Below are 22952 nucleotides of genomic sequence, written 5' to 3' on the forward strand. Positions count from 1 at the left end.
GCTGGGCTACTTTAAGAGCTGTCTCACAGGTAGACATATAGCAGGCAATTTTTTCTCCAGCACTCTGACTCTCCAGGTAGAGAAAAGCACCGCCTGTTTAATTTCTGCCTGTCATGCAGGTGTTCATGGTGAAGCAACCCCCGGCAGAGAAGGTGGCACCAGGGTACATCATTCTAGCCATGGCAATTCCGCAACTCACATTCTTGGCAGCCAGGGTAATCTGGCTGCAGCGAGCAGCAAAGTTGTTTGGCAAAACAATAACTCAGCTGCAGATAATGGCCAAAATCCAACGGAGCCATTTATCCTTGGACAAGGGAACGGTGTGCACAGCTGGAGCTTTCTTTGTCGCTTTTCATCATGCCGTTCCCGGCAACCTCTGCAATTGCCGACCACGTGGTTAGAATACATCTCATGGTGACATACTGTGCTAGTGATAAACTTGGGCATTGTTAGAACCATATAATCTGCCCTAACCATCCAGAAGAGTCTGTCATTGGAGTCTGCAATTTAGCCGATGTTAGGCTGCAATCCTATGGAAACTTAAGGTTCACACTGGAACATTCTTCTGAGTAAAGAGTCAGAGGGTTGTACGGTATGTAATTCAAAACAAGCAAGGTGGTATATTTTTACTCTGGAATAGCTTTTCATAGTGTACAAATGTGCAAGTTTCTGGGTTCTACAGAGCTCTGCATTGTTCTGCATTTTAAGCTATTCGACAGTGGAACGGTCTGCCTCGGGAGGTGGTGGACTCTCCTTCCTTGGAGGTTTTTAGGCAGAGGTTGGATCTCCAGAGATGGTTTTGGGAAAGTGTGACTGGTATTGCCACACTGGGCACCAACACAAGAGGGCACTGCAGGGTCCCTTACAACTCTACAATTCCATGAGATTTGTGTACTTAAGTTATGAACTTAATTCGTTCCAGAGGTCCTTTCTTAACCCGAAACCGTTCTTAACCTGAGGCGCGCTTTCGCTAATGGGGCCTTCCGCTTCTGCCACTGCGCCGCTGGCGCACAATTTCCATTCTCATCGTGAGGTAAAGTTCTTAACCGGAGGTACTACTTCCGGGTTAGCGGAGTTTGTAAACCGAAGTGTAACCCGAAGTTGAGGCACCACTGTAACTCAAAAGGTTCAGAGACTTAAAAGAGATCAGATTAGTGGTGGTGTTCTGGGGAAAAATGTTGCAGGCCAAATGATGGAAAGTGTGAATATTGGCTTTGGATCCCATTCTGCTACCACTGAGGCAATGCAATTGAATAGGCCACTGGATGGCCAGAGATGGTTTTTAAAGCAATAGAGAACATGAGTGTGCTTGCTCCCCCTTGTAAACATTTAGCCATGCAGAGAGAAGAACGAACACTCCTGAAATGCATTACTGCATGTAGTAATGTAACTGATATGATGCCTGTCAGGCACTGGAGAAATGTAAAATGTTGTTTCAGTAATGGAAAAGAGATGATGAAACAGTCCCTTTCCACTACGCACCTGCCTTTTCTGTGGATTTTGTCAATTGGGTTGTGTGAAATGTCACTACACGGCAACTGCGGGCCTCTGAAGAATTGTTTTTTTTCTGGTGAATTGTGGACCAAATTACTTCACTGATAGCACTAGAGATTTTTGTGTTTGGGCGGCATGTTGGCCTCGAGAGCCACTTACATTCTGAGATAAAAACGGGAGGAAAGAAAAAAGAAAAGAAAAGAAGAACAGCTTGTTGTAAAGAGGGCACTATTCTTCTTTTTAAGGAGCGCTAAATTCTGTAGTTTAAATTATTTCTTGCTTCAATAGAGAAGGAGAGGTGTGGGAGAAAACCTTTGCATTGCGTACTGTTTAGACAGGCTTGTTATTCTGGGTGTAGGGATCAAGCTTGATGTGTTGTGCTTCTTTAAATCAGGGCTAACCAAAGAGATGCCCTTCAGATATTGTTGGACTTCAACTGCCATCATCCCCCATCGTTCTGCCCGGACACTGAGGTCCAGCGCTGAGGGCCTTTTGGCAGTTCCCCTCACTGCAAGAAGCAAAGTTACAGGGAACCAGGCAGAGGGCCTTCTTAGTGGTGGTGCCTGCCCTGTGGAACACCCTCCCATCAGATGTCAAGGAAATAAACAACTACCTGACTTTTAGAAGACATCTGAAGGCAGCCCTGTTTAGGGAAGTTTTTAATGACTGATGTTTTAATGTATTTTTAATCTTTCTCTTTTTTTGGAAGCCGCCCAGAGTGGCTGGGGAAACCCAGTCAGATAGGCGGGGTATAAATAAATATTTCTATCGTAGAGTATGTTGTCGGTTTTTTTGGTTTTTTTAACTACTTTTAATTAGCTTATGTGTATGTCGCCTTGAGATTGTGGTTTAGAAGGCCATTAATAAATCTATTGAAGTATTAGCAGCATTAATAGTAATACTGCTTTTAATTTATTTTACTGTTTTAATATTTTAAAGGGTTAAAATGAATTGCGTACAGTCCTTTGCAGTCGTTTTGAGCCTCTTTGCATGCCTGGATTAGTCGATATGGTGGATTTTTAATAAATAAATTACCTACAAATAGACCACTCCCAAGAGGCATTGCGCTGACATGTAAATCTTTACTGAGGAATAAGGCCAGGGAGTACAAGTAGCCATAAAAGTTTAATGTCATAAAACATGATAGTGTGTCAGCACTGTGGAAAGATGCTCTGATAAAATATGTATAATGTGGGTGACAGCATATGCCTAAAGAAATGTTATGCTTTATTTGCGTTCTTTAAGGCTGGCTTGCATTTTCCAAGCCATCGGAGTGTCTAAACTGGCTGCCTTGGGTGAAAGTTAAGTTGCCACCAACAGAAAAAGTATGTATTGCCAGGAAAAGGTTGGGGTTTTTTTGCCATTCCTATCAAATCTTGAGCCCTCTGGTCCACATGGTTATGAGGAGGGAGAACTGAATGAGATTCTGATCCTGGGGGAAGGGCAGAGGTCAGAGATCTTGCTACACACTGATCAACCCTTCACTTTGCCTCTGTCATCACTACTTAGTGCTCACATTGGAAAATGGGATAAGGCCCATCATTCCTGACTATTGCTGACTGGGGGTGGTGGGAGGTGGAATCCAGCAACATCCGAAGGGTACCATATTGGCTACCCCAATATAATTGTTTCAGTTCCCTTGATTATTTTTCATTTTGAACCCTTGCTGCAGGGGTCCAGTTGCAGACATACTGTTGAGGGAGTAAGCCTAAATGGATGCAATAGGGCTTACTTTGAAGTAAAAATGCAGAAGATCGCTCCGTTAATCAGCTTCTCCATCTTTCATCCTTTTTTTTCTGCCCTACTTCGCTGAATGCCTCCTTGACCAAAGATAATAACTATCTACATGGGCATTTCATGTATTAGTGATTTCCCACAAAGGCTGAAAATGCAAGGAATGTTTCAAAAAGAAAAGAAAACCACTCTGGCCTGTTTCTCAGCTTTGAGATATAAAATTCTCAATAAAAACTCCCAAGCTACTTTAAATAATTTAAAAATAACTGGCACTATCATCATCAGGCAGCCAGAGTAGAATGTTTTTAAGCCAGCCTTCCTCGTGTGACTGAAGAAATGGCTGTGATCATTTTTAACCTTTCATCAGGATAATTGCCAAAGAATTAACAATGATAAAATGATTACAGAGTGTGAGGCGTTAGAGTGATTAGCATGAAAGTGCATGACACATTTGACTGAGATGTGACCTATATATCCTGCCTGCCGTGTGTCTGGCAAAGGCTGTGGCACTGAAGTCCAAAAGCACCTGCATGTTTTGGTGGTGCTATATTTCTTACAAATGTTTCCCATAACTCCTGACGTTCCCAACGGGTTGTTCAGCTTTTCTTCTCAAGTGTCTGTAAATCCTTTGAATATAGCACCGGGCTCATGATCCTTTCGAGCTGGGTTTATGAAGTGGTCCAGGACATTCCAGCAACAGGTAAAGGAAGGTAAACAGTAGTTAAGGAAGCTCCCTTTCCTTGCAGGGCCCAAGATGTTTTGCTGAATGAGGGAAAGGTCAAGATGAGACTTTCTTCCTCCTCCCACTTTCTACATACAGAAGTTAACTAGACTAGCAGTGAAATCTTCCTTTGGCCACGTTCTTAACATACTGCTTTGACAGACATGGCTTCCCTCAAATGATTGAGGGGACTGTGATTTTAAGGATGCTGAGAGTTGTTAGGAGATGCCCTCGTTTCCTCTCAAAGCTACAACTCCTCTGAGAAGAGGGATTGAATGCTAAATCACTCTCAAAACTCTAGCTCAGGCTTCCTCAACCTCGGCCCTCCAGATGTTTTTGGCCTACAACTCCTATGATCCCTAGCTAGCAGGACCAGTGGTCAGGGATGATGGGAATTGTAGTCTCGAAACATCTGGAGGGCCAAGGTTGAGGAAGCCTGCTCTAGCTCTTTGAGGGTGGTGCTGTAGGTTAAACCACAGAGCCTAGGACTTGCCGATCAGAAGGTCGGCGGTTTGAATCCCCGCGATGGGGTGAGCTCCCGTTGCTCGGTCCCTGCTCCTGCCAACCTAGCAGTTCGAAAGCACGTCAAAGTGCAAGTAGATAAATAGGTACCGCTCCAGTGGGAAGGTAAACGGCGTTTCTGTGCACTGCTCTGGTTCGCCAGAAGTGGCTTAGTCATGCTGGCCACATGACCCGGAAGCTGTACGCCAGCTCCCTCGGCCAATAAAGCGAGATGAGCGCCGCAACCCCAGAGTCAGCCACGACTGGACCTAATGGTCAGGGGTCCCTTTACCTTTACCAGTTCTCAGCATCTTTAACAAACTACAGTTACCAGTATTCTTTTGGAGAAGCCACAAGTGTTTAATAGTGCTTTAGAGGCATAGTGCAGCTGTGGCCCTTGACACTGGAGATGGGGCAGAGTTGTTCACTTCACCTGAGGACAGCAGGCTAGTTTATAGGCTGCAGCCAGGTCAGATTGCGTGGCACACAAAATGTTGTCCTCCATCATCTCATGTCCATCATCACCCTCCAGCCACTGCTACCTGAGTTGCCCCCTCTATGCCCAATGGCAGATGGGCTCTCTTTCTGGGACTGAGTGCAATTTTACGAGTTTGTGGATTATTAATAATAATATATAATAATAAAGGAAACTGTAGTCCTTTCATCGTGGGAATACCGAATATTTGGTTATGTGGACTGCTAATGTATCTGATGTCATATTTACTGTTGCCATATGTGCAAATAGCTTTTTCACATTCCTGGTTATTTAAGCAACTGAAAGTCATTAGTATGAGTGAATGTTTTTGGAACAGCTAATTAACAAGAACACTGTGATTCAATAGAATAAAAAACCCCCACGTATTAAAAAAAAGTGTTAGGCAAGTCATCCCTCTCCTCACAACGCCTCAGCAACGCAGATAGAAACTCCCTTAGCAAGCAAGGACATGTTACTCTTTATTATCTTTGAAAAGATGTTAATAGAACCTTAAAAAATGTCATTCATAAATAACAACTGCTAGGAAAATAATTGCATGAGGTCCCATTCCATTACTGATAAGCAGAATTTGTTTACCCTAGTTATAATGTAAGCATAATCATCAGGTTTTATTAGGTTTTCTAGCCTCTCTTTTGCATGGTCTAATTTCATTACTTCTAAGTACACGATTCAATATGTATTGAATTGAGTGGGTTTTGTTGTTTTTTACTTGAAAAATTAATGTATTAAAATAAGCTTGATAAAATCCAGATTCTAAGACAGACAAGTGTGTTCCGCACATATAATGTATTTGTCTACTTCTTGGACAAAATGTCTGTTGTTCTTTTTATATATTATTTACTTCTGGCTATATAACACCTCCCCTCAGCAAGAAAGGAAACAATTTGTTTTAAATAGCATAGAGGAGGCAAGGAAGCAAAATAAATAATAATAATGTGAAAGTTCGGCCATAATAGAAAAACTATCTGGGTGAATCTTTGAAACTCAAATTAAAATTAAGCAAAATGGAAGGCCCGGTGCTCATTTTAATCTTTTACGTGCTTAAACCACCATGATGCACCTTTCCCCTGTCATTTCCCTTGTGAAAAATGTCACGGCAACTCGCCATCCCATGATGAGATCTGGACTTACCTTATCAGAGAGCTAGAGAGAAGAAAGGATATAGGGAACCATAACTGAGTAGGTTATATATCTAAACATTTACCTTGTAAAACCAAAACAATTTGATGAGACAGAACTTCAAATATTGTACATGGCAGAATGAGAGACAGGATTATGTGTGTGAACCAAGAAAATATATGCCTCGCAAGATGAATTTCCCTATGGGCTTGTTTCGCAAGACGAAAACGTCTCGCGACTTTGTTTCCTTTGTCTAAAAACAAAGACATGTTTTGTTTATAAAGTTAATTTATTTTCCCTTCAGTTTTTGAACTGCTCTTTACAGTATGTGTGACTTTAAAGAGCAGTTAATAAACTGTTGTTGTACCAAATTTGGCTTTGTTTGGACTTTTTTTGACCATAGGAACGCATTAATTGATTTTCAATGCATTCCTATGGGATTTCGTGATTCGCAAGACGAAAAATTCACTAGGCGACAAAACTTGCGGAACGAATTAATTTCATCTTGCGGGGCACCACTGTATATATATATAGTGCATATACGGTGTGTGGGTGTGTGTGGGTGTGTAACTTAGGCAATAATTTTTACATGGTTAATCATTTAGGAAGTTCACCTGTAAGAATTATTGCAAAAATAATTTAAAAATTTTATCCCTTCAGAGTTTCCCAAGCCACTTAACATACTTCTCAATTATAATGATGAAATAATTCATTTCACAGGTAAATGAATAAAACATTTACTTCTTGGGTCCTTAACACCCCACATGTTCTGCAGGGTGAGCATTGCTCAATAGCAAAGCATCCAAAAATATACTTCTCTTTTGCCAGTCTCTTTTCTGATTAAAATAAAATGAAGCTAAACTGAGGAGCAAGGAACTTTTAAAACTGTCTGTGGCCTAATCCACAGAATGTCAAACTTTGGTTGGATCAGCTTCTGTATTAAAATAAAGGGGGGGGGGACACACGACATTTTCTTATAGAGCGACAAGCTTTGAGTTGTCACCACTAAAAATAGCTCACATTTCTCATCTTTATATTCAGTGTGTGGTCTATAGGAATGTCTGATTAGCATTAGCAAGTACCCAAAGACTTGGTCACTGCATGGAAAAATGAAAATCCAAGTCAGAAGGAAGTGATGGTTATATATAGCATATATTTAAGATCCATAACTAGATGTTCTAGAAAGTCCAGGTTTTTCTTTTAAAAAGAATGTAGCTGATTTTTTTCTGCTCAATTTTCTGCCCATGTCTTAATTATTGATTAGTATTCTGCCTTATTTTCACTCCCGTGACTGTGCGTTTTTCCCCTCCACCAGATTCCCCCCTGCTTTAATAATTTTTATATTTGTGGTTCTCCAAGTGTTTACTTAATTTAATACTAAGAACACGGACAGGCCTATTTTCTTAGTTAACTAACTGCATACTGCAGAATTTCTGTTTTATTATTAATAATGATGGTAGCACAGTATGATGTGCTGAATATCTTTTTGTTGCATACAGCGTCTCTGAATGATCGAATAACCATGGTGGTTTGTTTTCTTCTAGGGTGGCGTGCACGGGTCACATAGGCCCGTTTTTCTGCTGTGTGTGTGGTATGCAATGCTCTGGACTGGGCAAACTGGTTTGAGACTGGAGTGTAGCTGGTGGACAGGTAGGGCTCTTTCTGTTTGTTGAGCATTCATTCTGATTTGCTTGCACAAAGCTTATGCAGAGGTTTGATTATATCTGGTGTTTGCAGGAAGCTTTTGGGCATTTTCAGATGGCCAGTTTATTGAACGTTCATCCTGATTTACTTGCAGACAGATTAGACGGCATTGACTGTTTAGGGCTCATCCACACTTTGGTTTGTCCTGTGATTTCTAGGCTGAGAGATTTTTATTTTTCCCCCACTGCTCTCCCTGCGAAAACCCACTTTCCTAAAAAAAAACCCCAAAAACCCCCACACTTGTTCATATACTTATAATAGATAAGAGTAGCAAACTACCACTACTCCAGCTTTCAGTGACATGAAAACATGACAGTGAAGAGATGGCTGTATAACAGCTGAGAACGTCCTATGGGGGGGAAGGGGGGGATGAGATAATAGCCATACTTGTTTGCATAGAGAATTGCAAAAGCTCTGTTTTTCCCCTCAGGAATAAGTAATGGTTGATGCAAAAGCTGCCAATTGGTGTAAAAGCTTTATAACATCTCTAAAGCTGTTGTAGCAGTCATAATGCCTAGCTCATCATTTGGAACAGAACAGATTCTAGCCATTTTTTTTATTTGTGATTGACATAGGGACAAAGAAATGTGTTGTTCCATGCCTATTTTTTTATTATGGGACAGGGAGACAAATAATAATAATCATTCTATGTGCTAATGTGGTGAAAGGATTCACAAGAAAGGCTCCAGATACAATTCTGGCTCTAAGAAATATAAGGGAACTTTGTGTTCTGATCTGGCAGAGGGTGGGAGGGTCATATCTCTACTTAGCCATATGAGAAAGTCAATATATGTCAGTCTCAGTTTCCCATCTGTACAGTCAGTGGGAGTGATTTAAAACAAGAATGCTGTAAAGTCAAAACAAGATAAAGGGTGTTTTTTAAAAAAAATAAAATAAAATTGTACAAGCTAAAAGTGCTGTGTAAATGTTTAATAATGGACAAGATTCAAAACACCATGTAGGATCATGCAAGCTCAGTGGAATGTTGAACCATTTTCTCTTTGAACAGCTGAATCCATGCCATATCACACACTGCTGTCCTTCCTTTTAATAGTGCTCTGCTATGTCATATCAGATAGTGTATTGCTATTGAAGAAAAGCATTCAAAAACACTAGTTTCCACAATTCTTTTTGTGTGTGGCCTGAACACTCACAAACACTTTGAGAGGATAATCCTATGTACTTTATGTTTACATGAGGTTAATGGGGTTTACTCACAAGTTAATGCACACAGTATTTATTTTACTTCCTTATTGTAAGCCAGGCAACTCTTTGTTATGGAATGACATACATATGTTATAAATATATTGGACTCCCCCCTTCTCTCTGTGTATCTATCTATCTATAATTAGCATAAGTCATAGAACATGAATCATTAAATGCCTTGCCTTTTAATAAACCATAAAGAGCTTGAGTTTGATTAGAGACTCATCCATCAGATACTTGATGGTTATTTGCATCTTGAAAATGACAATAAAAGGATGAACGCTTGCTTTTTTTATTTGTGAACATATTTTAGGGTGGCTTTGATTTTATTGCAGTCATGCTCCTGTAAACATCAATCTAACCGGCGGGGAAGCTTTAAAACAGAGGAAGGTCTTACAGAATATCCTAAAGGTGATTAAACTGTGGATTAATCTAATCGCCTTTGGAAGTTAGTCCACAGAGCAATCCTTCTCAATGAGAATGATTTATCTTTGGCTCTCACAAGCTTTTTAAGCGTTCATGTCCTGAAGGTACGTAGCTCTCTTGACATATCATTGTTAAGGAGCTGGAACTGGTGCAGGTGAAAACTCAGAAGACAGGAAAGCTCATTTTAACAAAAGAAGCTACGAAGCAATGAATGTGGCGGAGGACAAGGCCTCCTCCAACTGTAGAACCAAACCCAAATCACCACAATGTTTTGAGGTCTGGGTTGCTTCACTTCAGACTTGGGGAATGTCTTGTGACAGAATGTTCATCAAGAAAACAAATTCCTGCAGATAATAAACTAGAATATGAAGAAGCTGTCTGTCTCCCTGACATGTTACATTTCTAAACATGGGACTAGATACTGTTTCGTATATGGACATGCTCAGTGCAATTCAGACACAGTTGAGAATAAGTCTACACAATGAGTAGGCTGTTAAATTATTTGCTCTAAAGGAGCACTGGGGGCACTGAGTTGAACACGAGTACGGTAACATTTTGCTGCATTGACAGGGAAGGAATATTTTCCTGACTGACTCTTTAGGGGCACTCCACATACAGTGGACGCTCGGGTTGCAAAAGTGATCCGTGAGGGATGCACGTTCGCAACCCGCAGCGGCACGTCTGTGCACGCACGGGTTGCAATTCAGCGCTTCTGCGCATGCACAAAGTGTGATTTATCGCTTCTGTGCATGTGCGACCACCGAAACCCGTTCCAGTACTTCTGGGTTTCAGCAGTTCGCAACCTGAAAAAAACGCAACCTGAAGCGTCTGTAACCCGAGGTATGACTGTATTATAAAGAAACTCCCCGCCTTGCCTGAGGCCACACCACCACGCATTGCTGTTATGTGGTGAATCAGCTGTGGTTGCCTGTTCTGTGGTGAAAAAGTCGTAAAGTTTCATAGGATGAAAACACTGGTGTGCTGCTGGGCAGAATCAGCATTACCATGTATTACTTTAACTGCTTCACTACACCTTTCTTGAAGGAGAAAATAAAAGAATAAACAGTTACCTGGTACTCAAAGGCTGTCAAAAGAAAACAGAAAGGGAACATGTAATAGGTGATAAATAAACCTGCCTAATACTACAAAGAGAGAAATTATGCCAAGAAAGAGCCTGATTCTTATGCAAAATAAGATAATCACTAAAGAGATTATTACTGAGGTAATCCACAAATGGCTGGAAACCAAATAAAATGTAAGGCTGAGCAGCCTGCACCTTCAGCCATTTACCTCACAGTGTGGTTATTGTGATAAAATGGTGGCAGAGAAGAGCCAAGTACACCACATTTGGATCTTTGGAATAGAAGAGGGATAGAAATGGCACACATGCATAAATTATTATTATTAAAATTAATTAGGCTTTTTGTCCCAAAGTGGCTAACAACAGCCAACAGTAAAACAAACCAAAATATTTCTAATTGTGCTTGAAAACAGGCTGAGAGCCAAAGAAGATTGAATAAAACTGGATTAGCATTTCAAAAATTGGGCTCTGGTCAAGTAGTCTGGCAGCAGCAGCATTTACATCAGGTGAAGTTTCTGAACACTTCCAAAGGCAGTCCAATGTAAAATGGTGTTGCAGAAATTTGGCCTGCTATGAGTCACACTAGCCACATATGCCCTTCTGAAGAAGGGACACAGCTATCTGGTCATTTATGAGCAAAGCTGGTTATTAAGGAGTACTTGCAACCTATGAACTTGATTCTTCAAGAAAAATACTACCCTGTCCAAAACATGGCACATCCTTCAATTGGCTTTCCTACTGACTAAAAGCACTTCATCAAGTTTTTGACCCTTGAACATGTGGAACCTACATTCCTCCTGCACAACTTTGTATCGGATAGCTCTTACAAACCAAGGTGCGTGACAACTTACATTTTCTGAAATAAATGCAAAAAAGGGGTCCAGAAATTCTAAACAAAAATCTAAATGAATTGCATTTGCGGCACTAACATCACTAGATTCAGCCGTTGGGATAACACATGGGTAGGCAAACTATGGTCTGGGGGCCGGATCTAGCCCATTCGCCTTCTGAATCAGTGTGTTTTTACATGAGTAGATTGTGTCCTTTTATTTAAAATGCATCTCTGGGTTATTTGTGGGGCATAGAAATTTGTTCATTTTCCCCCCTTCAGATTATAGTTTGGCCCCCCACAAGGTCTGAGGGACAGTGGACCAGCCCCCTGCTGAAAAAGTTTGCTGACCCCCGATACAGAATGCTCACGAACATTTCTGCTGCTCAAGGAACAAAGTTGCCGGAATGTTTGCAGTCTGTGAGAAAAGAGGAATTGTCAGTTTAGCAGTAACACTGGCCAGAGGGCCCAATAATAGCTTTGGAAGGGCACCTTGTATTTTAAATCTGACCTTAAAAAATATGAGGGGTCCAGGGCCCCAAAAGTTGATGGGCATTGTCAGGGCCAGATTTGTTTGATGAGGTCCTAAGCTACTGAAGGTAATGGGGCACTTTATATGTCCAGCTGTCCTTTGTCAACAACAAATTGTCACTGTTTTTTTTGTGCTGAATATATGCTACATGGTAATTTATAGACCTAATGGGTATTTTGAGCGATTTGCGCATAACAAAATATGTATTTTATCAAAGTAATTGAACTGAAATGCAATTAATTAGTTGTTTTTTATCTTATATTTGGGGAAATGTACATCCAGTTTTTTCCCCTTTAACTTTTTTGTGGGCCCCCAAGAGAGTGGAGCCCTAAGCTATAGCTTGTTTAGCTTATACAGTACGCAAATCCAGCACTGGCTGTATTGCCATTCAAACGCGGGGGGGGGGGCGCTTACCTGTCCCTCCCCAATGCCTTGTTCCAAGTTGGCACCTCTAACTTGAAATGCATCCCTGCTTTTCGTTGTAAACCGCTTTGAGCATGTTTTTTTAATTATTATTTTTTGTGCGGCAAAGCGGCATACCCAGAAAATGAACGGACGCGAAATCGCGCTTGGGAATGTGCAAATCGGTTAAAAACCAATACACGGCTGCTGGGGGGAACGAAGAGGCAGCCTCGGCCGCCCCTTTTTCAAACCCTCCGAGTGTCCCTATTTTCCAGGAACAGCTGGGGATTTACAAACGGCGATTTGATCCCTGAAGGTCCCCCTTTTCCTTAGGAGAAATGTCCCGGGAGGGTATGCCTCTCCCTTTCCCAGAGGGCTGGGTAAGTGGGTGGGGGCGGCAGCACGTTTTCTTCGCCCGTGCGAGCGAGCTTCTCCTCCGGGGAGGCTTGGCTGCTGCCTCGCTTTTCCTTCAGGGTGGGGCTTGTTATTGCGGTCTCTTGGCCGACCCTGCCTCACAGCAGCACCTCGCGAGAAGGCGGCGGCGTGTGCAAGGGAGAGAAATGCACCTCGCCGTTTTGCCTTGACCCCGCGCTTAGGTCCCTCTCCGGGAAGCGAGCGCGCGCCGCCGAGGGTAGGTGGGCGGGCTCGGCTGTCTTGGCACCAAGCAGCACCCCCACCCCTTTTGTCCGGCGGGGCAGCGCCGACAGGCCTGGGCAGAAGCAGCAGCAGTAGCGTGGCGGCGGCGGCGGCGGCCTCCTCTCTGGGCAATCCCGCCCCCTCCGCCTTTTCTCTGTTGTTTCGTCCCGCCTTTTTCCTCGCTCCAGCCCCGCGGCCGACCAGCTTTGCGCGCCCTAGCCGAGGCCCAGGTGAGTCCTTGCTCCGCCTGGCCAGGCGCTCCTCCTCGGCGGCGGCGGCGGCGAGAAGGGGCGGGGAAATTGAGCCGAGCAGGCCCGGCCTTGCGGCCTCGGCAGGCTTTTGTTTCTCCTTCCCCCCGCCTCGTGCGGGGCTGCTGCGGCTTCCCCTCCTCCCTGGAGCTGCGGAGGTAAAAGCGGTTCTTGGGGGTGGGGGGCTCGTGGGAAGGGTGGGTGGGCGGGCGAGTGCGTGGTGTGTGTGTGTGTGTGTGTCCAGGGCGTCTGTCCCCAAAATGCATGCCCCGTGGGACGGGGCGGGGGGCCGCATCCTTCCCTCGCGAGTCTTCTCCCTCCTTCCTTCCTTCCTTCTCTTTCCAAACGCCGCCTCCATTTTCCCACCCCAGGTTGACCATTTGTGCCCTGGGGTTTCTCTTTTCGTGGTGGCAGGCGAGGGTCCGCATGCAGCAGCGGCGGCGGCGGGGCTTCTTGCTTCCTTCTTCAGCCCAGCCCAGCCTCCCCCCTCCTCAATTCCCCATCTCTCATGCACGCCGCTATGAATCAAAGCCCGTGCTTGAGATCAGAGCAACAGGTTTCTTCTTGCAACTTGCATCTACATCCATGTATATTATCCGTCCTATGAAGCGCGGCGGGACAGAGTCTGCCTCCCGCCTCTCCGCTGCTTTTCCATTGCTCCCAGGTCTCTCCTTCTTCTGTATTTCCTTTCCCTTCCCTTTGTGTTGTCACTTTCCCAACCCTGCCTTGAATGCAGGCGGGTGAGTGCCGAACGGCACCAGCCGATCTCTCTCTCTCGGCATGTTCTGCTTCTAAAAAACCCCAACACATTTCCTTCTTCCCTATCCAGACTCTAAGCTGGGTTGTGAAAAGAAACGGGGGAAAAAAAGAGGGAATAGTTGGTTTTGAGAGAAAGAGCCTTGCTTCGGAGGAGAGAAGCTTGCATCGTCGGTAGCCTGGAGGTGGCTTTTTAGGAGACCTTCACTGTGACTTGCAACTGATAGTAAAAACATAACCCAGAGCACTATTCTCTGGCCATCTTGTGACTTATGGTGTAGTAGTCAGGGCTTTGTCATCCTTTTGGTTTTGCAGAAGAAATGCATGACTGGCGCGGTTGATTCAGCACAGCATTCAGTGTTGCGGTTACTACTATATCCGTTGGTTTGGGAAAGGTCCATTATTTTTTACAGTTTTGTCTTCCCACTTATCCTACCTAGTGAAAAGGTGGCCGATTTAAAGCTCTTTGAACGCATTTCCGTGTATTGTGTGGCAAATTGAAAGACAAGAAAGGTGTATGTGTGTGCATATGTGTATTTCTTTAAAGATCTGGGATAACACCAGATCTTATGACTGTAATGATTAAAGCCAGGTCTGTGCTCCATGTCAAGCAGCAAATTTGCCTGTCTCCTTACTCTAAGAACAGGTAACGGAGCTTTGCAGTCAAATGAACATGTAAAAATGGTGGCTCTGCAGATACCTCCTCATATCAGCATTTGTGTTGTAATTTAGTGAGCATTGATTTTCTTCTCCCTTTGCTTGCTCCATAATTGTTGAGGTGAAACCAGTTACAACTACCTTGTTCTTTCATTGCCATGGTGAAGTTTTAGTTTTGCACTAAATAATTGAGTTTTCTAGTTTGCAGAGGGCATACATTGTAAGATGCATTGTAATGGATACATTATAAGAGGAAGGGTGACTGCAGGTTAAAACTGAGAAGCCATTTTCAAAGGCCTAATCCTGATGTTGCATTGGAGATCATACCATGTTTTTGCACAGTCCACTCCCTACATATACATAGGTAAGGTTTGAAAGCATATAAAATTATGCAGACCATTATAAAAGTCCACATTGTGATTCCATGCCTTCAATATAACTACAGTGGTACCTTGGGTTAAGAACTTAATTCATTCTGGAGATCTGCTCTTAACCTGAAACTGTTCTTAACTTGAAGCGCCACTTTAGCTAATGGGGCCTGCTGCGCCGCTGCTGCACAATTTCTGTTCTCATCCTGAAGCAAAATTCTTAACCTGAGGTACTATTTCTGGGTTAGCGGAGTCTGTAACCTGAAGCGTCTGTAACACGAGGTACCACTGTATGCCTCTAGGCCTTGGGATCTGGTCTGCACCACAATATTGGATCACATTCTTGGATAAATTCTGTGCCCTTTTAGGTGTTGAGAAAGGTAGGAAACGCTTCGTGGAGAATTATGCTTTATTCAAACATTTAAATCAACAGAAATCTGAGCTTTTTCTTTTCCTGAAACTTTAGGTATAGATAATTCCTCATTGAATTTGTAGGCTGATATTTGCAGTGGTGCTCACTTCAGTTGCTTATTTGTAAATAGCCGGAGGCATCAGGATGACTTCAATGCTAGGTGATCAAAAGCGAATAATCTTGTACATCTCAGTTTGCTGCTTCTTGAGATATCTTTTTTCAAGCCACCAACAGAGGAATTGATCAGGAAAAGAAGAAGTTATGAGCAGGCAGGGAATAGCAAATGACATAGGGAAGAAAACAGTTGTAAGTGTCAGATATGACAGAGTTGGAGTTCTGATACAGGAGCAAAGAAGTGCCTCTGAGCAAGTTGTAGTACTTTGTACCACTTAAACCTTTCTAGGCTGCTTTTTGGTGTGGGTGGGTGTGACTTTTTGAGTGGGTGGGTGTTTCTTTGGTGAAGGCCAGTCTATTAGACTACTTTTGCATACTTCTTCAAGCTCTAAGGTTAAGGGTGCAATCAAGAATCTAAAGAACACCAGGAGAAGCAAAATTAACAGTTCCTTTATCCATTCCTATGGATCTGGGAAGCAGCATTTCTATAAGTACAAATTAGGCTTGAATCCAGGGACTAGAGCCTTCTGGGAGGAGAAACTAGAAGTATAGGTCAAACTGATGAATTTACTGAACAGAAAATTATTATCCCTTGCCATTGCATTTTTCTGTAGCGTTTAACTTTTGTTGCATTTGGTAAGCTTTGGAGGTTTATACTTTGATACAAATCAGCCTTGCATTTAAGCACTTGCCTGGTAACTACTACAGACAACAAGGAATTCCATGCAGGCAGGTCCATGGAATTGTATGCAGGAGAAGGAGTTAGCTGGTGGAGGAGGAATAGAGCACTGTGTCCATCCTTTATGCCCAACATAGATACTGTGGGCTGCAAGAGGAAGAAAGCCCCTTCCTCCACACCCTGCACAAAAATGCCGTGGACTATTTATAGCCTAGTATAGAAGGCCTATTGGAGAATTGTACCTTCTCTTTTTTTTAAAAAAAAATCAGACTCGGTTGGGGAAAAATCATTATCGAATGTTATTCATTTAGCAGACAGACTTTTTAAATGCGTTGTGCTTCATATTCTATGCTGGAGAGCGTCCTAGCTTGAAACATGTATGGAATTACTTTCTATGAAAGGAATTTTGATTCTCATTTAATGAATTATTGTTATTGCTCCTATTTTACAGCTGTCTTCAAAGCTACCATCCTTTGTTGATAACTCCCCAACTATCCTCTTTCCTTCCTCCATAGTCTTAATGGCCTGATAATAATTTAGTGTGCTGGCCCAATTTTACTTAGGTTTGTGGGCCAGGTAAACATTGGAACCCGCATGATTGGAACCTTACAGGCTGATGTGTATTTACTGTGCCCTCTGTTGAGACTGCCAAAGACACTGAGTTGTCCTTCTCTAAGATGTTAGTATTTAAACCAGGGGTCAGCAAACGTTTTCAGCAGGGGGCCGGTCTACTGTCCCTCAGACCTTATGGGGGGCTGGACTATATTTTGAAAGGGGAAAAAAATGAACGAATTCCTATGCCCCACAAATAACTCAAGAGATGCATTTTAAATAAAAGGACACATTCTACTCATGTAAAAACATGCTGATTCCCGGACTGTCCACAGGCCGGATTTAGAAGGAGATTGGGCCGTATCCGGTCCCCCGGGCCTTAGTTTGCCTACCCATCATTTAAACCCATGATTGTATTCTGTTGTAAAAGTGGACTCCTTGCAACATTAACACATAAGGAGGTGCAAATGTGGCTGTAAGCTGTTGTTGTTTAGCCGACTCTTTGTGACCCCATGGACCAGAACACGCCAGGCACTTCTGTCTTCCACTGCCTCCCGCAGTTTGGTCAAACTCAGGCTGGTAGCTTCAAGAACACTGTCCAACCATCTTGTCCTCTGTCGTCCCCTTCTCCTTGTGCCCTCCATCTTTCCCAACATCAGGGTCTTTTCCAGGGAGTCTTCTCATGAGGTGGCCAAAGTATTGGAGCCTCGGCTTCAGGATCTGTCCTTCCAGTGAGCACTCAGGGCTGATTTCCTTAAGAATGGAGAGGTTTGATCTTCTTGCAGTCCATGGGACTCTCAAGAGTCTCTTCCAGCACTAGCATCCAGTTATTTCTGTAGTAAGAATTGGCGTGGTATCTTCAAGATTGGGACTAGAAAGCCACATGTAAATTCAAGTTCTGTATCTAGCCCTTAGCCACTAGTGAGTATAACTACTCTTAAAACAGTTTTTATTGTGTAGGGAAATGTCATGAGGGAATTGTGATGCCTGTGCACCTACTAGGTTTGCTGATACAATAGCAATCCGAAACCACTGATTTAAGAACGACATTGAAAGGGGTCTTTATTTAAGGCTCTACTGCTTAAATTTAAGACGTGTTTGAATGGAGTGCCATCTGTTGATTTGCGTCCTAGTGTGAACTTGGCTTGGAGGAAGAGTTCTGAAGTATTCACTTTCACTTCTGCTGAACTGCTTACCGTATTTTTCGCCCCATAAGACGCACTTTTTCCCCTCCAAAAATGAAGGGGAAATCGGGGTGCGTCTTATGGGGCGAATGCCTGCAATCCTCGTGCGCCCGGCAGGAGGTCCCACCGGGTGCGCAAGGCTTGGGGCGGCAGCCTGTCGCCCGAAGCACGGGGAGCCCTCCGGAGGGCTCTCCCTGCTTCGGGCGAATGCCTGCAAGCCTCGCGCACCCGGCAGGAGGTCCCGCCCGGTGCGCGAGGCTTGGGGCGGCAGCCCGTCGCCCGAAGCACGGGGAGCCCTCCGGAGGGCTCTCCCTGCTTCGGGCGAATGCCTGCAAGCCTCGCGCGCCCGGCAGGAGGTCCCGCCCGGTGCGCGAGGCTTGGGGCGGCAGCCTGTCGCCCGAAGCACGGGGAGCCCTCCGGAGGGCTCTCCCTGCTTCGGGCGAGTGTCTGCAAGCCTCGCGCACCCGGCAGGAGGTCCCGCCCGGTGCGCGAGGCTTGGGGCGGCAGCCCGTCGCCCGAAGCACGGGGAGCCCTCCGGAGGGCTCTCCCTGCTTCGGGCGAGTGTCTGCAAGCCTCGCGCACCCGGCAGGAGGTCCCGCCCGGTGCGCGAGGCTTGGGGCGGCAGCCTGTCGCCCGAAGCACGGGGAGCCCTCCGGAGGGCTCTCCCTGCTTCGGGCGAGTGTCTGCAAGCCTCGCGCACCCGGCAGGAGGTCCCGCCCGGTGCGCGAGGCTTGGGGAGGCAGCCTGTCGCCCGAAGCACGGGGAGCCCTCCGGAGGGCTCTCCCTGCTTCGGGCGAGTGTCTGCAAGCCTCGCGCACCCGGCAGGAGGTCCCACCGGGTGCGCGAGGCTTAGGGCGGCAGCGGACTGCTTGCGCGCACCTAGAAGCTTGGGGCGCGCTGAGCTCAGCACGCCCCAAGCTCCTGGTGTAGCGCAGCGATCCGCTAGCCCTGGGAGAGCCCCGCGGCTATCCCAAGGATAGCGGACTGCTTGCGCGCACGCAGAAGCTTGGGGCGCGCTGAGCTCAGCACGCCCCAAGCTCCTGGTGTAGCGCAGCGATCCGCTAGCCCTGGGAGAGCCCCGCGGCTATCCCAAGGATAGCGGACTGCTTGCGCGCACGCAGAAGCTTGGGGCGCGCTGACCTCAGCTCGTCCCAAGCTTCTGGATTAGCGCAGGGGTCCGCTAGCCCTGGGAGAGGCGCCCAGCTCTCCCACGCTAGCGGAGACCTTGCCTGCACGCAGAAGCTTGGGGCGCGCTGAGCTCCGCACGCCCCAAGCTCCTGGTGTAGCGCAGCGCACCTGGGGGGGAAATAAAAATTTTTTCCTTTATTTCCCCCCAAAAAAACTAGGTGCGTCTTATGGGCCGGTGCGTCTTATGGGGCGAAAAATACGGTACCTTTTCCAAACCACGGACTGTAGTTTAACACTCACTATGGTTAGTTTCAGCAAGCCAGACTAATCGCCTGTGATTTGAAGCTGGTTTGCTTTGGCACTAACCATAAATAGTGTTAAACCATGATTCCTAGTTTAGATGTGTGCTTCCCCTTCCTTCTTCCTGCTCGAGCAAGCCCAGGTTCATTCAGGTGGCATTAAATCATGGGTTAGCATGTTCAAATGTGGCCATTGAGTGAATACTTTGGGAAATGCCTTTTTGACAGTTTTCTATCTGTTGTGCAGCTTTCTCCACCAGTTCCTATCACTTGAGAATCTGGAAGCAATGCCTGACTCTGAAGTGTAAGAAAAGTTTCCAAACAAATCTGTACATTAAACTGTGAGAAGAAAGCATGGTTGTAAAATTCCAATTTAAATCCACAGGGCTTGAAAAACTGAATCAAATCTGAAAACGATTTTGTCAAGGGACATCAATGTTTCCGGATACCACAACAGACACAGTAAGTAAAACCATTCACATTTTGAAGCCTTCTTTCGTTGTGTGGGATTGGCATGGGAGTATAGATATGTTCAAAATATCTAACTCAAATCATGCTACAGCAAGAGATGTATTTGTGTAATGTGATATCTTCTCAATTGATAACACAGACTCCCTCTCAGCTTAAAGCATTTGTTTATGCCAGCCAATGAAATTTACTAGTCTTGCATTGCCTTGTGTGTAACCCAAGTTCTTTAGTGAGAATTTTGTTGTGAACAGGTATATTAATAACTGACACCACAATTGTGTGTTTAAGAAAGTCCCATTTTGTTCAGTATGGCTTACACACTCAGTTTAGAGTGCACAGAATTGTGATGGAAAGTACTTAATGAAAATATGAGGCATTATGTAATGGATTTGGAGTGTAAAGGCACAAAGCTCATATTTGGCTTTTTTAATTCCTCAGGGGACATTTATTTTTCTTCCATCCTTCAGTATAGATGTGTTGCTTTTATTTTTAAAAGGACCCTCTGTGAAGTAGCTTAGGCTTGCAGGTAATACTAAAATGGTAGATGAAGAAAAGCCTAGGTGTAATGAATTGTGTTGCATACTCTATATTATGATTCAGGCCAGTGTTCCTTTTAAGCTGAGAAGGAGTTCCTCAATGGGAGACTCAGTACAGTGGAACCTTGGTTCTCAAACGCCTTGGTACTCGAACATTTCAGCCCCCGAATGCCAAAAACCCGGAAGTAAGTGTTCCGGTTTTCGAATATTTTTTGGAAGCCGAATATCCGATGTGATTGCTTCTGGGGCGCCTGCGCCAATTGGAAGCTGCGCCTTGGTTTTTGAATGTTTCGGAAGTCGAACCAACTTCCGGAACAGATTATGTTCATGAACCAAGGTACCACTGTAATTGTAAGCAGGCCATACTGGGAATATGGTAGAATTACAGTCGTGGTTCACATGGTGAGGCACAACAGAAAGGTCCAGGGTCTTGCTTGGCGCGTGGCTTCCCCTAGAACCTTCTATAGTATGCATGGTTTCTATGGCAGATATTCATTGGAAGATAAGTCAGTGTGAAATGTTTCCTGGCAATAGAAAATCTGAAGACCACCTATTTACATAAAACAGCAATAAGAGTTGGAAAACCAGGCTGAGTGATCTGAGGCATTTACAGAGGATAGTATTGAGTGTGCATGTTTTTAGCAGTCGTAATGCCTCAGGGATTTTAGAAGATGTCAGGTTTGGACGGACATGGGCAGATGTAGTCATGGATGCAGGAGAGCCAGTTGGCTTTGTTTACCAATGATGCGGTCCCAAGATTTCAAGCAAATAAGTGTTTGGAAGATTGCGAAATGCTGCATTGACAGATCACTGCAAAACACGAATGTTGGCTCACAGATATCTAATGCTAGTGCAGAAAAGTGTATGACAGTACAGTGGTACCTCAGGTCAAGTACTTAATTCGTTCTGGAGGTCCGTACTTAACCTGAAACTCTTCTTAACCTGAAGCACCACTAACCTGAAGCTAATGGGGCCTCCTGCTGCTGCCGCGCGATTTCTGTTCTCATCCTGAAGCAAAGGTCTTAACCCGAGGTAATATTTCTGGGTTAGCGGAGTCTGTAACCTGAAGCCTATGTAACTTGAAGCGTATGTAAGCCGAGGTACCACTGTAGAAAGAAGAGAACTAGCATTTAATTTGGACTGTGAAGTTGTCTTCTGTAAAGAGATAAATAGGGGGTATTGTCTTCTGTTTTTAGGTGAGAAGATGAGTAACTACGATTCGGAAAAACTGAAGTTTGCGATACAGTGGTACCTCAGGTTACATACGCTTCAGGTTACATACGCTTCAGGTTACAGACTCCGCTAACCCAGAAATAGTGCTTCAGGTTAAGAACTTTGCTTCAGGATGAGAACAGAAATCGTGCTCTGGCGGCGCGGTAGCAGTAGGAGGCCCCATTAGCTAAAGTGGTGCTTCAGGTTAAGAACAGTTTCAGGTTAAGTACAGACCTCCGGAACAAATTAAGTACTTAATCTGAGGTACCACTGTACTTGCTCATAAATCCAGAGAGAGAGAAATTACAGTAATTAAGCTAAAAAGAGATGAAGGTATGATAGAGTGGATTAAACATCGTTTGGAACAAATGATACCCAGATTTAAAGGGTTGTATCCCAATGGTGTGCCAATGGACTTCTGCTGATGCAACAGGGCTCCTTATTTTGGAGGGTCCCTCAACACTCTGGATCTAGGGGCTGCAGAGAAGGAGATGGGAGTTCCTTTGTGGAAGCAGAAGACTGCAGCAGAAGAGGAACAGCAGCATTGGATACACTCCAAAGAGCTTTGGGATATTACCAGGGTTAAATATGAAGCAGCCCCATACTTCTTTGGTTCATCTGGCCCACTGTTTGTTTTGACTGGCAGTGGCTCTCCCAACATCAGCAGTTGTACGAGGTACCACTGCATAAGAGAAAAACCAGCAACATACAAAACAAACAAACAAGCCTTAGAACAAAAGCAGCATCAAAAGTTTCAGAAGATAATAATAATAATAATAATAATAATAATAATAATAATAATAATAATAATAATAATAATAATAATATTTTTTATTTATACCCCGCCCTCCCCAGCCAAGGCCGGGCTCAGAGCGGCTTACAAGCAATAATAAAAACAAGTTGAATGATTACAACTTAAAAACAAAATTAAAATACAACATTAAAATATTGAAACATTAAAATATTAAAATGTAGCCTCATCGCAGGAGGAGAGGGAAAGGAAAAAAGAAAGAGGGAGGGAATCAAATTGGCTCCAAGCCAAAGGCCAGGCGGAACAACTCTGTCTTACAGGCCCCGCGAAAAGAAATCAGATCCCGCAGGGCCCTGGTCTCATGAGGCAGAGGGTTCCACCAGGCCGGAGCCAGTGTTGAAAAGGCCCTGGCTCTGGTTGAAGCCAATCTAACTTCCTTAGGGCCCGGGACCACTAGGGTGTTGCTATTTATGGACCTTGAGGCTCTCCTTAATGCCCAGAATGTCAGCAGATCTGTTGAAAGGCTTGGGGAAATAGAAAGGCACCTGGTACCAAAAAGATGTGTTTGCCGAATGAACTTGTGTACATCATCAATTGATGCTGCAACCATGAGGTGAATACAGTGGTGCTGGTTCACATGAGGTCATTGCATTGTGTTTGCTATACAGTGCATGCTCTTGATTCATCTTTGCTATGTAGGTTCAGTA

General features: G+C 44.4%; 1 protein-coding gene and 1 long non-coding RNA gene across 4 annotated transcripts in view; both read left to right on the forward strand.

The window, feature by feature from the left end:
- The window catches only part of LOC308582217, an 82909-nt gene that overhangs the window by 11673 nt on the left and 48284 nt on the right, over positions 1 to 22952 (forward strand). The window lies entirely within an intron of this gene.
- SESTD1 (SEC14 and spectrin domain containing 1) overlaps positions 12924 to 22952 on the forward strand; it is a 56160-nt gene continuing 46131 nt past the window's right edge. Inside the window, exons 1-2 of one of the 3 annotated variants that reach the window (XM_081168117.1) lie at positions 12924 to 13111; positions 19664 to 19740. The gene's annotated coding sequence lies outside the window, so the exon portion shown is untranslated. Of the gene's footprint in view, positions 13112 to 13142; positions 13288 to 19663; positions 19741 to 22952 lie in introns of those variants that run through there. The other 2 variants (XM_081168115.1, XM_081168116.1) reach the window with 2 other exon arrangements.

Source organism: Podarcis bocagei (genome assembly GCF_964188305.1).
Source record: "Podarcis bocagei genome assembly, chromosome: 1".
NCBI classification, from domain to species: Eukaryota; Metazoa; Chordata; class Lepidosauria; order Squamata; family Lacertidae; genus Podarcis; species Podarcis bocagei.